The 17403-nt window shown below is 38.6% G+C and overlaps 1 long non-coding RNA gene across 1 annotated transcript; it reads right to left on the minus strand.

Moving 5' to 3' along the window:
• Window positions 1-13040: 13040 nt before the first annotated feature.
• Window positions 13041-16636, minus strand: LOC308387300. The gene is made up of 4 exons (XR_013969919.1): window positions 16445-16636; window positions 15446-15640; window positions 15281-15357; window positions 13041-15024 (listed from the first exon to the last, which is right to left on the minus strand). It is a non-coding gene; the product is annotated as an uncharacterized lncRNA (long non-coding RNA).
• Between the last annotated feature and the right edge of the window lie 767 nt (window positions 16637-17403).

The raw sequence follows: 17403 nt of genomic DNA on the forward strand, positions 1-17403 counted from the left end.
TGCTGGAAAAACTCAGGGAACGTGCCAGCTTCAGTGCACAAAGAGGGAAACACATCATCATGTAGCAGTTTCAAATATCCAGTGGCCTTGAGGTTTCCATTGATGAAGAATGGACCCACTATCATTCTACCCCATATGCCACACCAAACCATCACTTTTGCTGTTCCAACTGTCTTGGAGGGATCCGTCCAATGTGGGTTAGTGTCAGACCAAGAGCGGTGGTTTTGTTTGTTAACTTCACCATTCACATAAAAGTTTGCCTCATCACTGAACAAAATCTTCTGCGTGAACTGAGGGTCCTGTTCCAATTTTTTCGTTTTGCCCATTCTGCAAATTCCATGGTCACCACCCATCTTAAGGAGTTTGCCCCCTCACATATACTAATGTGCCACAAACAGGACTTTAATATCACCAACCATTCCCATGTTATTACGCTGTATCCATATAAATGGCCCACCCTGTAGGTATAGGTATATATAGGTATATATAGGTATATATATATATATATATATATATATATATATATATATATATAGGTATATATATATATATATATATATATATATATATATATATATATATATATATATATATATATATATATATATATATACCTATATATATATATATATATATATATATAGGTATATATATATATATATATATATATATATATATATATATATATATATATATATATATATATATATAGGTATATATATATATATATATATATATATATATATATATATTTTTTTTAAATGTTAACTGTCACTGCACGCTGTGTTAGTGCCATAAAAAGATAATAAAACATAAAAACAGATAGCAGGATAGTGTCCTAACAAACACCATTTTCACATCTTATTATTAATGTAGCACTTTAATTAAAATATTCATTTTTTTTTTATACTTTACCCATGATAACTAACTTTAGCTTGATTTAATGTCAGGACAGTCACTTAATATTAGGTCAGAGTAAAAGAAGTTATTATATATTCTATTATATTAAGTTGAACAAACTAAATTACACATGTTCATAATCATAAAATGTTATAAACAACTTCCCCTCTAAGAAACCTGCTTAATTTAGTCAGTTTTGTCACCTGAACAATAGAACAAACTTTTATATAATCCAAAGACATGCATGTTAGGTTAAACTGGTGATTCTAAACTCCATGGTGATGTAGACAGAGTTGATAAAGTGCATAGAATAAAGCCCTGCAAGAATTTGTGGTTAAATGGGACTTATTTCACTCTAAAATTCAGTTTTTAAATTATAATTTCTTTGTTTCTGGGGAAAACAAACTACAAGTTGTTGTGTTTAGATCGCTGTCTTGCCTCTCACTCTATGGTAGCTGGGATAGGCTGAAGCTATCCTGGTATAGGTACCACATGAAGTAAGGACTAACAGACAGTATCACAAGTCATCATGTTTTCATCAAGTTTCATGGTACTCACCATGAGTTGTAATTTTGCATCTGTACACTGCAACAGTGAATCAAACAATCAGAAAAAATGAAAAGTGCAGGCTTTCAGCTTTAATACAAGGAGTTTAACAAAACTTTACATTAACTAATATATCCATTTATACATAGCAGCCTATTTCGTTATTTTGTTCTACTGAGTTGAGATCAGGTGACTGACTTGACCATTTAAAAATATCCCATTTGTTTCCTTAAAAAACTCTTAGATTACTTTTGCAGTGTGCTTTAAGTAATTATCTGTTTGTGCTGTTAATTAGTGCCTGACCTGTTTTTACAGTAGCTGATTGAATCTGCACAGAAAGCAAGTCTCACTTCAGCGTTCATACTCCTTCTATTCACAGTAACATCATCAATAAACACCAGTGACCCAACTCCACTGGCAGCCATACATGCTATAACACTGCCTCTACCGTATCTGACAGATGAGCGGTTGAACATGGTCAAACATGAGCTGTTTCTCTGCTTCAATCATGACTTTTTATCATTACCAGTTCATCTGGATTTCATCGGTACAAAGAATTTGTTTTCAGAACTGTGCAGATGCTTTCTGCAAAGTTTTCTGTTGAACTCTAATCTGCTCTTCCTGTTCTTGAGTGTAACCAGTGGTTTTCAGCTTGGCTTGGTTAAATATTGTGGAGTTCACCATGGAAATAATTCTGTTTTCATGTCCTTTATTTGCCTTTTGTAGGCTTCCATCCGTTTGGTATTGCTGGTCTGGCCAAAGCATTCTTTCTTTTTAAGAATGTTCACAATTTTTGATTTGACCACTCTGAAAGTTTTTGCTGTCTCTCAGATTGTATTTTTCTTAATGGTGGTCTCCTGGGCTTGCACTGGCATCTCCTTGGGCTTCATAATTAAAATTACAGTTCAAAGCTATAAAATTCAAATTCGATGCGTCAGATATTATGTTATTAGGAGGCTTAGATAAATGTCACTAGAATGAATGCTTTAGGGACTAGTTATTTTAATTGTCAAGAAATAACAAGGGAACTGGTCTTACCTGTCCATCAAAGTGCTTGTAAATCAGTTCTCCCATCACTTTTGAATCTCTCAAAATAGGGGATTATGTATGAAAATGTCAGTAATTAACAGTTAACACTTGTTTTTGTACCATCCTTTGAATTAAGGCTGAAAGTCTGCACTTCAATCACATATTGACTGATTGATTAAAAATACGTTTGGTGGTGCAGAGAAGCAAAAGTACTACAATTATCCAGGAAATTCTGAGCCTAAATGTGTTTGACTCAAAATCACAAAATCTCATGACACTGCAGGAAAAGTGAGGGGATTATAGACGTCTCTAGAATGAATAATCTGGGGGAACTTTGACTGTTTATACAAAATTACAAGAGAGTCAAGCCAAGTGTGGACAGATGACTGGTGGAACAAGCTTGGCATCCTCAGAGCTTTGCCACTAGCTTGGCTAAAATTCAAGATGAATTGTGTAAATCCATTAGGTATACCCAATATACTCACTCACATTGAAGGAAAGAATACATTTAGATAAACACTATAGAGTGCTTGACTCATCATGGAATGATATCCAGATCGCCCAGTCCTGGGAATGCAGATGGCACAGAATAGCACAGCTATGACCTCTGTAAAGACCATTAAGTTCACAGGCTCATTTGGACTGATGACAGATATTACTGTTTGATATTAGTCCATCACAGCTATATCAATAGTGATGCATACGATCCCCAATATAATCCAACATGAAAACTGTTTTTCTTACAGAGCATCATGAATAAAAAGATGTGTGAGGTACTTTAGAAATGTTTCCAGAGTTTGTCCAGCTGTCTTAAACTTGAAATGTCTCCATGTTCAAAATGTGCCATAGATTAAAAAAAAAAAAGTCACATCAGCTTTGTGAAGTCTTCTAGTTTGGTCAGGCGATGCTTTGCAATAGCCACCAGAGGGAGACAATGTGTAGCTAATGTTGTTGCCAATAGCATGATATGATACACTGTAAAAAAAATCCTAATATAAAAGTATTTTACTGTGTATTTTACAGTTTTGTACTGTTCTTCTAGAATATCATTAAATTCACATCAATAGACTGTGATTTCACATTTCAAATGTAAATTAACGTAAAATCACTGTAATGTAATAAAACATAATTTTCTTGTTTTTTAAATGTATCTGTCTTAGATTGTTAAAATACTTTCACAAATGCATCATGATTTCACAAATATTTGTTCGTTATTTGAAAGATTGAACTGTTAAATTCAAATGTAATGCTATGGAAAAATATATAAAATAATTCTCATAAACTTTTTTTACATCAAATAATTATTATCATTTTCATTATTTAGGGTGATCGTGGCTCAAGAGTTGGCAGTTCGCCTTGTAATCCGAAGGTTGCCGGTTCGAGCCCCAGCTCGGACACTCTCGGTCGTTGTGTCCTTGGGCAAGACACTTCACCTACTGGTGATGGCCAGACGGGAATTATAAAGAGGAATTGTAAAGCGCTTTGAGGGTCTCAAAGAGCGCTATATGAATGCAATCTGTTATTATTTAAGTTAACTGTATATTTCTGTGCATTTAAGTATTATTATTCATATTGCCGCATTCATTGACCTTGTTTATAGGTAATTTCATTGTTTAATCACATTAAATTGTTCCTAATTTAATGTTTAAAAGCACTTGAAAAAGGCAAAATCCCATGTAAAATTAGGGCAACAAATTGTATTTTCATTACTGGAAATAACCATATTTTTATGAGTAAGTTATTTTCTGTTATTTTACGGTATTATTTTGGTGCCCCAGCTGCCGGAATATTACTGTTTTTTTAAGATGTTTTTTCTAACAGTGTATGGCTGTTAAAAGATATATAACAATATGTGGACAAATCAGTTTAAACTTAATGACAATGATGTTTCATGATTCACTGATATTTAATATATGCTTTAGAATAATCATTAGTTAGAATTGCTGAGGTTATGACATAAGATTTATAGGTATGGAGTCAAGAACTGTTGAACATATTTAACTTAACATCATTCTGCTGACTGGACACAAGAAACATACAAAGTTATAATCAAACTGTGTCCACAGGGTTCACACATGGTATCTATGCTAACCTGGCATCTGTCTCGCTCCCCCTCAACTGTTTTTTTCTTTTCTTTTCCAAGATCCACAGACAGCGACCTGTTGTGCAACAATGACGTTGTTACACAACAGATTTACTGATGAGCATGAAAAAGATATGGTTCTTATGTCAGAGGTCACAAGTGCGAGTGGGAAGGGAGAAGCAGCGTCAGCAGGAGACAGGAGAGGATGTGGAATCATTAGACTCAAGTTTTACGTCTCTGTTGATGAATGATGGTGCTGAGTGAGGTCAGGAAGAGGTGACGCTGGCTGATATAGCCTCATGTGCACTCACAAGACACCCGGATTTTTTATTTTATTTTATTTTTTTAATTTAAGGTGCTTAATTTTTAAACATGTGTTTGGGATGTGTATTACTGGAGCTGACAAGTATAAAGGATACTTACTCATATTCAGAGTAACCACATTACTGTTGACCCGTATGCTCAGAGAAGAACTTCTACAGGCCAAAAACTGCTACTGATCGAGAGTAGGACGCAGCCTTATTATGAGTCAGGCAAACAATGATGATACTTGGATAAAAAACAAACAAACAAACAAACAAACAAACAAACAAACAAACAAACAAACAAACAAACAAACAAACAAACAAACAAAACAAAACTGCAGCCCCACCAAAAAGCCCTTAAGATAGTTTAGGTAACATCATGCACACGGACTTGCCTCGCTCTTCTCATGTCATATACCACAAGCCTTCTCAGCTTGGTTGTATTGTTAAGCATCTCTGCCTGCTCTTTCAAGCCCATCATCCTACTAGAATCAGATCATCATGAAGTCAGGATATAAGGTCCTATGTATAGGGACATAAAAGTGATCTAGTCCTTACCGGGTCTTAAAATTAGGCAAAAAAGCTAAATAAGCTGAGATGAGCACAATTAGATGCAATACCTTGAAGTATTTGTTTACTGTATAACTTTATCAGCGTCTCACATTATTGTTGAAGAATTTAGACTCACTCTTTTTTTTAATATTATTTCAATTTGTTGAGGTTTTACAGGCATTTGTTTATGTACAACTCTCTTAAGGACTTTGGCTGGACCATTGCAGCATGTTGACTCTTTTTCAGCTATTCTGTTATTGCTGTGCTTGGAATCTTTAGTCTTTGGAAAGACGTTCCCACATTCGACTCTAGAATACTTTGGTATTCAGAGAAATTGATGGTTGAATCAGTGAGTGAAAGCTCCTATAGCTGCAAAACAAGCCCAAATCATCATCCCTTCACCACCATGCTTTATAGCCATCAAGGTGTTTGTGCTGATATGCTGTGTTTGGTTTTTAGTAAGCGTGGCTCTGTGCACTATGGCCACACATCTCTACTTTGGTGTAGTCTGCCCAAAGGACACTGTTCCTGAAATCTTCTGGGTTGTTCAGATTTAAGTTACAATTGTAAGATCAGTGCTGATGTCTTTCATCCTTGACACTGTGTTAACACACACCTTAATATTCCAGACCAACAAACTGCCAAAACATCTGTTTTTATAGAGGTGCTCACACATGCTCATAATCTGTTAATCAATAAGCAGTAGATCCTATTCTCTTAAGTTTCTCACACATTGCTTTTGCATTTTCACTCAGTTTTTGCTTTGTTGCAGTCTCCTAATTTTAAGCCCTGAGAATGGGCAGAGCTTCTGGGGTGGAGCCAGGAGACAGGGTACGCCCTGGACACGTCGCCAGTGGAGACAGTCAACCATTTGCATTTACATCCACAATTTAGACTTACTAACTGACCTAACCGCATGTCTTTGGAATGTGGGAGAAGGCCGGAGTATCCGGAGAGAACCCACGCAGACTCAGGGAGGACATGCAAACTCCACCCAGAAAGGGTGGAACTCAGGACCTTCTTGCTGTGAGTCAACAGTGCTAATCACCGCACCACCGTGCTGCTTCTTTTGACCATGACTGCATTTATGAAATGAGCTGTTCAAATGTAACCTGCTTTATTTTCAGCATACTTCATTGTCTTTTCAATGCTCTGCAAGGGACATTGGAGGGAAAAAAATGAAGATGTTTTGTGAGATCCTGCAGAGAAAGACTTTTCCCTGCATTTACCAAACTTTCATTGGTACCTGTGAAGCTGTCCAGAGTACTGCAGTTGGTTGTTAGTGGATTCAACTAACATTGCACTAAGAACTCTCTTCAGATGTCTCTCACTTGCATAAAAACTGTGTCTGCAGCCAAGCACAGGTTTAATTTCATAGTTCAGGCAAAATCTATGAATCTCTCCCACGGGTGTGTGTCCTCCATTACTGTGATTGTATCCAAGGTTTCAATACTGACATGGAAGTGCATGGACTTCAATCAAAGGCTTTTGCAGGATCTTCAGGGGTATTCTTTTCTTTTTTTTCTCCAATTTAATTTTGTTTGTTTTTAGTTAAAGTCCACGTCTATTTTATAGCATTTTTATTGTTTTGTCACTGGAGCTGAAAAGCTTTTCATATTTCAATCATTTTAATGATTTAATTAAATCTGACATGTGTAGCCTCACCAATCAAATTAACATTTAAAATGTGCTTGAAAAAAAGTTCAGACTTTTTAAACTGTCTTTTGGAAACATTGTTTTTTTTTAAAAAGGCCGTCATTTAATTTAGTGAAAATAAACATTGTGCATGCAGAAATCTTGGTAACATTAATTTCTTCTTTAAATGTTTCTGAAATGTTCTTGTTTCATTCTTCTTTGGGTTATCACATTTTTAGCTTCTGCTTTTCAAAGTTTATTGTGCACCAAAAAAACATCTTAATGATAATCAGTATTGCTGGAATCAAATACAATGAACAGGTTGGACTATAAGTCAACATAAATAACTCCCCATGAATGTGAAAACATTACACCCAGTGAGTTCTGGTGCACAGGTCACGCTCATGTTTACCCTTTTTTTCCACCTCCATCTGGGATCAGATAAGCTGTCTTTTGGGGTCTAATGTTGTGAGTTTGCGCTAATTCCTACCTCAGTTTTGGGTTTCCTGCAACACCTCTTCCTGATGGGGTACAGGACACAACGTGCTTACGTAAATAAGCCGGGGGAGAAGGCACAAGGAGCCAAAGGTGAGACCCTGTTGCCATATTTCACAAGAGTAACCATTGTTTAGTTCCAGAGTTACTCCTCGCCATGTAAAGCAGTTTCCGTTGTTGCAAATGGCCCGAGCCAATAAATTTGTTGTTAACAGCAGGAACAGGCAACTTACTGGCAGGTACAGGACAAAACAAACTGGGAGTCTATCACCTCTGTTTGTGGGCAGAAACACCAGCAGACACAAACAAGCCTTCATCGGGAAACTGCTCCAGAATGTGTTAAAGTTTAAGTGACCGTTTCAGTTTTTTGATGTTTCCCAAATGGTGAATTTGGAGCAGAACATAACAGAAACACAAACACTCCAAACATTTGAATTTCTTACAGTTGTGTGTTATGTTTCCAGAGACTAAAGGTGAGGCTTTCCTCATAAATACAGCCTTTAAGGATGTCCGTTTGTCCACCCTGTTTTCCATGAAAAGAGCCTCACAGTCACTCACTGTCATATCCACTCTCTCTTCTATCTTTTGCCTTCCACCTATTTTTACCCTCTTGTGAGTGTCAAGTTCCAAAATCGCTGCAAATGTCAACTAGCAGATAACAAGGGAGAAGGCTAATGAGTAATTCTGCCAAGGAATAATTAACACATGAAAACAATCGTTATTTTTATGAGAGTTTTGTGTCTGAGAAAAACTAAATGTGCATGGTACCTCGGGGGAATGTTTCGGATCATCAGTCTAAATGTTTCTCTAAATTAAACAGTGCATTTGAATTATTTTAAGCTTGCCCTTTAATTTTACTTCCTTACACTGACTTTTCTGCACTTTTTAATATATCCTTGCGTGTAGAGACTCCGGGTACTGTTATTGCCTAAGCTGAAATCATTAGTTCATATTGCAGGACTACAGACGTTGATTTTGCCATGGCTGTGTGATGTGGGTTTCCACCACACTGACTGAGACTCTTGTAATGTTTAATAACTTCCGGCCAGTGTTCACGACTGAGGCTGTTCTATAAATGTGAAATAAGCTGGTGCAGCTGTGAAGTGTACAGCTCTCAGCCTCCTGACAGGTAATGTTGTGTACAAGCAGAGCAGAATTTATGGAAAAATATCTGATTAATAAAAGAAATACAGCTGGAGATTGGCTGCTAACATGGAGGGTGCATGTACTTGTGCGTTTATTGGTATTTCAGTCTCCTGTGAACTTCCAGATACAGATTGGGTCTATAAGCAGTGGTTGAGCCTAACTTTTATCACAGGCGTGGTGAGTCTGAGACCATTAATTACATTTGCATGGCACAGAAGCAAAATCATTATTATATTCGTTTTATTTTCTGCATGGCAAATCACTGCATGCTGAACAGTCAGCTAATCTTGTACAGGGTTGATTGCAATGTAAAGGTACACTATGAGGACTCACAGTGAAACAGCTGTGACTGTCAGTGGACTATAAAACATGGAATGAGTGTAAATGTGTTTCATCAGCCTGTCAATATGTTATGTTATATATATTCAATTTAATTCAATTTTATTTATACAGCGCCAAATCACAACAGCAGTCGCCTCAAGGTGCTTTATATTGTAAGGCAGACCCTAAAATAATACATACAGAGAAAAACCCAACAATCATATGACCCCCTATGAGCAAGCACTTTGGCGACAGTGGGAAGGAAAAACTCCCTTTTAACAGGAAGAAACCTCCAGCAGAACCAGGCTCAGGGAGGGGCGGGGCCATCTGCTGCGATATGTATATATATACAAATTTAACAGTTTATTTTCATATGCCCTCTTTGCATCTCAGTGCAACATTTTCTTATTGATGCTAGTCACAGAACAGACTAGCAGAGGTAGCTGGAGGCTGTTTTCCAGATCTCTTCATCCACCTGCAAAGTCCTTCTGCAAGTTAGTCTTGCCATTCTGTGGCCACTTTGAATATCCATCCATCCATCCATCCATTCGCTTCCGCTTATCCTTTTCAGGGTCGCAGGGGGCGCTGGAGCCTATCCCAGCTGTCATAGGGCGAGAGGCGGGGTACACCCTGGACAGGTCGCCAGTCTGTCGCAGGGCTAACACATAGGGACAGACAACCATTCACACTCACATTCACTCGCACATTCACACCTAGTGGCAATTTGGATTATCCAATTAACCTATCCCCACAAGCTGCAAGTCTTTGGACGGTGGGAGGAAGCCGGAGTACCCGGAGAGAACCCACGCAAACACGGGGAGAACATGCAAACTCCACACAGAAAGACCCCGGCCTGATGGTGGAATTGAACTCAGGACCTTCTTGCTGTGCGGCAACAGTGCTAACCACCGTGCCACCGTGCTGCCCACTTTGAATAATCATTTTTAAATACACTATCATTTCTATGGTCTCCCTCTTAGGCATAAGATCTGTATTTTTTTAGATGCACTTGTGAAATATGAAAAAAGAAAAAGTTTGGGAAGATAATGTTTAAGTTGAAAAAAAAAAAGCTTTTGAAAATGCTCTTTTTTGCTGTTTGCACAATTCTCCCATAGATCACAATTTGGGATTTTTGGACTTATTACACAGCAAGCAGCTGTGCGCTCTTTGTTTTTTACACCTTACCTTTTTATGCCAATTGTTTTTGGAAGACATACCGACACATATTAGAGCGGAGGAATATCCCAACTTTGGGATAAATAAAAGTTGACACTTCCAACCACCATTTGTCGACACGTTTTGCCTGTGCATCTGTAACTAGTCAGACAAAACAATACACATCTAGAGCCGCACTTATAGCACTGCCAAAACACAGTCTCGTAGTTTTTGAGGCTTATAATTCACTTTCATTACTTCTGTTATTATGATCATTACCTGGAGGGCAGAGGTCTTCCTTCTGCTTATTTACTCAAGTATCACTGCTCGACTGGCGGTGATGCTGAGCATCCTGCCAGGTCTGTGAGGTTAGGGGATGTGCTTGCATAAATACAGACAATCGGGGCGAAAAAAGCATCCCCTTGTTTTTTTTTCTCACTATTATATGGACGTCAAAATGGTTTAAACAAAGGAAAACAAATAACTCTACAGGTTGGGATGTTTACAGTGTAAGTGGCTTCAGGCCAAAGCTAAATATTTATATCCATGGATCCACCCAGTGTCACTTTTAACACTGATCACATGGCTCAAGAGTAAACGGAATGAATTCTCATGCTTGTGTAAGGACTGTTGACTAATTTTAAGAAAAATACTTTAAGATATAGTCAGAGTTTATTTTAGATAACGTCCCCGCTTTGAACAAAGGTGAACTTCCTCTGAGTCCTGAGAACGATGATTTAATATGACCGCTGCGAAACAAACAGGCTGGTGTGCCGCTTCAGCGCAGCGTGGATTGAACGGGCACACACAGGCAGGGTCCTGCATTCCCCCCATCGCTAAATAAAGATCCACTTGATGGATAAACTCTGATAACATAAATCAGGATATCCCAAGAGGAGTGACGAAGTGCACCATTGTTTTGGTTCAAGTGGGCAGCCATCCTGACAGACGGTGTACACTGGACACGGGAGAGGACAGGAGGTTCTCTCTATTGAGTTTTCCTTGATGGGTCAGGTCAGAGGCAGTTTTTCACACGTAGTTATGAAATCTTCTGACGACAGAACTGTCTTTTGTGTTCCGTTTGAAGGAACAGATGTTTTATAATCTTCATAAACAGGTATATGAATATGCAGAATGTGTAGGCGCTGGGTAAGGTAAATGTTTGCGTTTGCAGGCCGCATCTCACTGACACTCGAGCAGACTTTGTTTGCGCAAACGGTCTGAATGCAGAGCAGTCTTTACATTTTTGGATGTGATCATGATATTTAGATTGAAATATAGAAAGCTTGTTTAGAAGTAAAAGTGACTGAATTCACATTTTTACACCCAAATTTGAGAAATTAGTCGAGCATAACATTTGCACAATAAAACAGATTTTTCTGTTCAGGGATGCAAGTAAATATATGTATTTTTGGCAGCTTAACGAAAAATGAGCAAACCAGTAAACATAGAATTATTTCTAAATAATTAAATATGATTAATAAATATGATTATTGATAATAAATATGATTATTTGTCCACACTGATGGATTAAATACTACAGAAACATTAAAAAAGGATTTCTTTGTTTTTGTTTTTGTAAAATGACACCCGGGAGTTTTTGAAAGTTTGTCTTCTCACCACAAACAAGAGAATTTCCTAAATGTTGAACTATTCCTGTTAATTGTTGACTAAATGTTGAAGAAAAGTATGATTTTTGTGTGCTGCTATACAATATCACCTACATCCATCTGCTGTTGGTTCATTCCATGTCTGGCTCATTTGGCCAGTGTTAAACATGATAACTTGACAATTTCTTAAATAGTGCTTTTCTACCCCTGCATGATTTCTCATTTTGCAAATCGAGCTCAACACTGCCCCTAGCGTCCTGGAGCACCTCTGTTGTGTTTGTATGTGCTTTGTCTCCAGGGGCCACTGCAGACAGTAAATAACTACTTGTTACAACAAAGTCATGCAGAAGAGCAACTGTGATTGACCCTTGAAGCAGACAACCACATCAGGTGCTGCTACAAACAGGAAACTGAGGCTACGATTTGCACAGGCTCGCCTAACTGCACCATCTCAATCATCATGTCAACATGGACCAAATCTCTGAGCAGTGTTTCCAGCGTGTTGAATCTATGCCCCGAAGAACTCAGAGAGTTCTGAGAAATGGGTCGAAGTGACCGAGAGAAACTACAGTGGTGCCTTGGAGTTGGTGCAAGTAGAACTTTACTGCCATCGCCTGCTTTTTTACAGCGTTCAGAAAGAATGACACCAATAAAGGAAAACAAAGTGGAGCTTTCTTCTCTTTAATCCTTTTTAGACTCTAGTTCCTGAGGGCCGAGAGCAGGAAATGTAATAAAAAGTCACCTGATGACGGATTCAAGGATGATCTGACACTCGAGAGTTGACCATTTTCTGCGGAAATTCATGAGATTCTTGAGATGTTCTGTTGAACAGTCAAATCCAGAGTACACACTATAAATTGACATGGCTATAGACTACTTGCACTAGGGCATGTGACGTATTTCCGTTTCCAAATAGTACCGCTTGTGCGTTTCTGGTACGTTTGCTTATCTATCGGTAGCTATGCTAATGTCGCTTCAGAATGAGTATAAAAAGGAAAGTATTTAAAACAGAATATTTTCAAAAACAGGAGAAGAAATACTCCGAGCATTGCTGTGTCCCACTTTGTTCAGCTTCAGCCAAATTTAACGGCATACTAAGTTTTCATGCCTTTCCGACCCATTCCGACTTGAGAAGACAATGGCCGGTAAACATACGCCGGGATCATTTCACGATCACCTCTCACACCAGGGTCTGCTGCAGACACTTTGCCAGTGATCAACTCATAGAGCCAACAACCCTCGATGGTCGAAGGAGCCCTGGTTGGCATAGCTCCACATGGTCCAGTGACATTCATCTCTAATCTGTATGCTGGTTCGGTTAGTGACAAGGAACTATTCAAACAATCAGGCATTGCTGAGAAGTTGACTGAAGACATGGCAGTGATGGTAGATAAGGGCTTCCTAATCACTGATTGTTGTAAATGCAAAGTGTACTGCCCACCTTTTCTATCTAAGCAGAAGCAGATGCCAGCATACCAGGTTAAGGAGACGCAGGCCATAGCCAGACTCAGGGTACATGTGGAGCGAGTCATTAGGAGGATCAAACAGAACAAACTTTTTGATAGCATCATTACCATGTCACATGTTTATAATATCAACCAACTGTTTGCAGTGGCATGTATGCTGTCAAATTACCAGAACACAGCATTAGTTAAAAAATGGGTTAAGTGAGACAAGATGGATTTTTCCCAAGACACCAGTGCCAGTAACTTATGGAAAATGACCTGCAGCTGAGGCCACTACAGTTGAATTTCTTCCTTCTCAGCTGACAATACTTGATTACAGAACTGGTACTTGAGTGCTGATAGTTGAGTTTCAGTTATTGATAATTCAAATTCATTGCAAATGTTTAATGTTAATAATACTGTTTAATTATATTACTATATTACTATTCAGATTCAACAAAACTGTTTATCAAAATTATAAAGTAAATCACTAAATCGTTTTAAAACCATAAGTGACATTGAACTTTTGGAACATCAAAAATACCATTTATCAATTTCTACAGTTCAGTTGTGTTATTGTCTAAATGTATATCAGTATGCTAGGCATGGAGTTTTAAATACTTACCATGTAAATAAGTTCTGCACAAATTCAACGTTTTAATGTGTGTTTTTAAAAATTAAATTGATGCCATTGCTTAAATAACAGTTTATTGATGTCACATAAAGGTAACATGTAACAACAAAAGAATTCATGAAATATATTGAAAATAAAACATCAGTTATTTTGTTCCAGCCAGCCTGAAGGATCTGTTTTTCTTTTTGCTATGTTTTCACTGTTCATTTTTTCAAACACAGGTATCTTGGCATATATATGTAAAAAAAGAAATAGTCTGCCTTTTCTCTGATTGCATTGTGCACATCTGTATCCATGTATATTCTTTGCACTAGGTAGTCCTCTTGTGCCCACACAACAAAGTCACACCACTGCATCCCACTGATGAGCAGTTGTCCTTGCACTTGCCAGTAATATGCGTGGCTCTTTTTTAGTTTAGGGGTACCACATTCCATCTGCACATATTTGCAGTCAAAGTTTTGTACATTGGGACATTTGAATTCGACGAAGCCAAACTGGGGGTATTCATTGGGGTCAAAAACAACACCATCAGGAGATGCAGCAAGCAATGGGGTGAATGACCAGACCACAGGGTGAGTAGTTAACATTCATTAGCCTACTATACTCTGCTGCTATTGCAGGCTCCATCTCAGTTCCTCTCCTCATGTCTGCTGTCTGCCTTGTTCCCTTCAATATACGCTCTGCTAGTGACTCGGCCGAGCTCTGGCCTCTGACGTGACACACCTCCCGAAACCTAGAGGCAGTCACTCTGGGCCTGCGGAGCTGATGCCACTCAGACGAAGAGCTTTGCTCACGTGTAGCTTCCTCTATTTTGTGAGCCATTTCCAGAGTTACAGACAAGCTTTTCAGATGCAGAAGCTCTTCTTCTGAGCACACAAACACACAATCTGATGGCAAGATGTCATACCCCTCCAGAGGCAAGTGCGGTGTTGGTGGTGCATCGCGGTGTAGTGTGATGTACCGGGTTGTCAAAACCGGCTGCTGATATGACAGAACACTGCCCTCCTGCACCAGCCCAAAGGCACTTTCCACAAGGGGCTTGTCAGGTCTCATGTTCATTGTGGTCACAAGTGGCCTGTCCTCAATATTAAATTTTGCATATGCCTCCGTTATTCTGAACAAGCAGGGATCTGGTAACGGACCCACCATGCCTCTGTAGAAGCCACTCCTAAAGAAAACATCAATGACAATAATGTAAGGGAGAAGGTTATTATACTGAACAACAACTAAACTAAAAACTAAAAGGTGTAAAACAGTGGTGCATAAGTTAGAGACTGGGATGTATATGTACATGACTGAGTTAGCCGTCTTCAGAAAGTGTAATGTTGTATGTAAATTAATACCTATTCTGACACATGTATGTATGAAAAAAATAGCAACATACATTTGTAACACGTGAAACCAAATTTTACAAATGTAATTACCGTACTCCAGTCTGGGCCATTCTATTTGGTACCGGCTTAGTGAAGATCATGGAGTTGATGGGTCCTGGCTTCACACCCTAACAGAAGACACATTTACTATGGATGGTGTTGCTGTTCATATGTAAACATGGACTAATTCAAAAACTTTAACCTCATTTAAATTACCACTGTCCGTGGCTTGTGCCATTGCTGTTCAGATTCCGTGCAGCTATGCACAGGGGGGACAACCGGCACTCTGAGTTGTGAGTAGTGTGCTGTTTGGAAGAGCAGTGCCACTGTGTGATTGCACATAACAGCGCCTGCCACACAGGAGCACTGGCTATGTGTCAGAAGCTTAATCTAAGAATCCAGAAGCTTAATCTAAGAAGAAAGAACGAAAATTAAAAATGTAACATCTTCATGGAAGAGCCGAACAGGAACATAGTTCAGTGTTATGGTTACACACCCTCCTGAATGCTTAGTGTTTCCTTCTCTCCCTATTAAAACAACTTAACCATGCTTGATAACTGTAATAACTTAGATTGTGTATATTTGCAGTATTAACTTGTTGTCAAATATTTCTGATCACCCAAACACACGTTGATTTAACTATCTGACTAGTCAAATTAGGAGTGATAAAGCAGGGAGACAAGGAAAACATTCAAGTTGATGGGCCTTTAGGAATGAACTTAACTAATGCTTAAATGAACTGAACCCCACTGAACGGGGATTAACAACTTTACACAGCTTCCTGCCTACACTTAGTCTGTGTGGTGCCTCACTCTTCCTCATCGACCTGTAGCACAGGGCTCTCACACCGACCTCCCCTGACAACCTGTCTTTATTGGACACTGAATAAAGATACAAGTACCATTAGCATTATTTCTGTATTACTCATTTCAGCATGTCTTAAACATATATATTTTACACTTAGCAAGAGTAGCATTAGGTAGTTAACTACCTCCATAGTTAGCCAACTACCTAACGCCATTATAACAGTGTCTAACTACAAAAGTGACATTAGTTAAGAAAACCTCAACTATAGTTTAGGACGACATAAAACACCGTTTAAGAAAACATGTAATGTAGAGAACTGACATCAAATGAAGGACATAGCGGAGTAACGTAGTGTTTGCATTTGACGTTAGCTAGCGTTTCTTTGTCGGTTAATTTACGTTTTCTTACCTTCGTAGTTGTGTATATATGATGCAGCATATAACTTAAATCCTTTATCTAATTTGCTGGCGGGGGTAGTCATCACTCTGCAAATCCGATGAACATCGGTGATGTTCAATTTTGGGAGCTCTTGTAGGCAGCGAGTGTAGAACGTCGCCATGGTTTAACCGCACCGGAAGCACTGGGGCAGGACTACATAGAACGCGGAAGTGTTAGTGCAAGTAGTCCATTGTAAAACGGTCTGTGTTAATTCAGTTGTTTCCTGCGTTTAAAGGATGCTGTTTGCACAAGTGCATTAGCACGTGTCAAGGAGAAAGTCTGCATCTACAACAGCAGGAAAAAAAAACCCCAGTACTTCACGGTTAAGGCTGCCCCAAATTCTGTTCCTGAAAGTTCATTTAAAGCTTTCTGAAAGCTAAATAATATCTATGGAAGCTATTTGGTTTCGTGTTAAACATGCTGTTAAAACTTTTGCCCTCTGAGCAGAAACAAATCAAGATTTATTTCCGCGGATCAGACCAGCACTTCAGTAAGCAGTCATATCAGTCCAGACTGAGTTATGAGCACTCATTTAGAGAGGAAAAAACAAACACTGGAATGAATTGTCTAGACTAAACCAAACCCAGTGCCCGGAGCTGAGCCAAAACAAATGCCATTCTTGACATCAACACAATCTTAAGGGGTGTTTTTTCTTCTTTTGCTTCTTTTTTAATAGAAACCAAACAGAGTGCTGCTTGAGAAACAAAAAGAAAAACTTCTAACTGTCAAAAGTGCATGACAGTGTGAACAAAGACAGGGTACAGCTTGCTTCCAAAAACAAACAGCAAATACAGCCAGATGGATTTTCCATTGCAGAGCTGTGTTAATGAGAGGAAGCAGAGGAGTGCTTCCCAGGGATTGCATTGTGAACCCGTGCACCACTCCACCTTAACTGCTTGATCGAGGGAAACCTCCTAGAGTTTGGCCCT

The sequence above is a fragment of the Rhamphochromis sp. 'chilingali' genome (genome assembly GCF_963969265.1).
Source record: "Rhamphochromis sp. 'chilingali' genome assembly, chromosome: 19".
NCBI lineage: Eukaryota > Metazoa > Chordata > Actinopteri > Cichliformes > Cichlidae > Rhamphochromis > Rhamphochromis sp. 'chilingali'.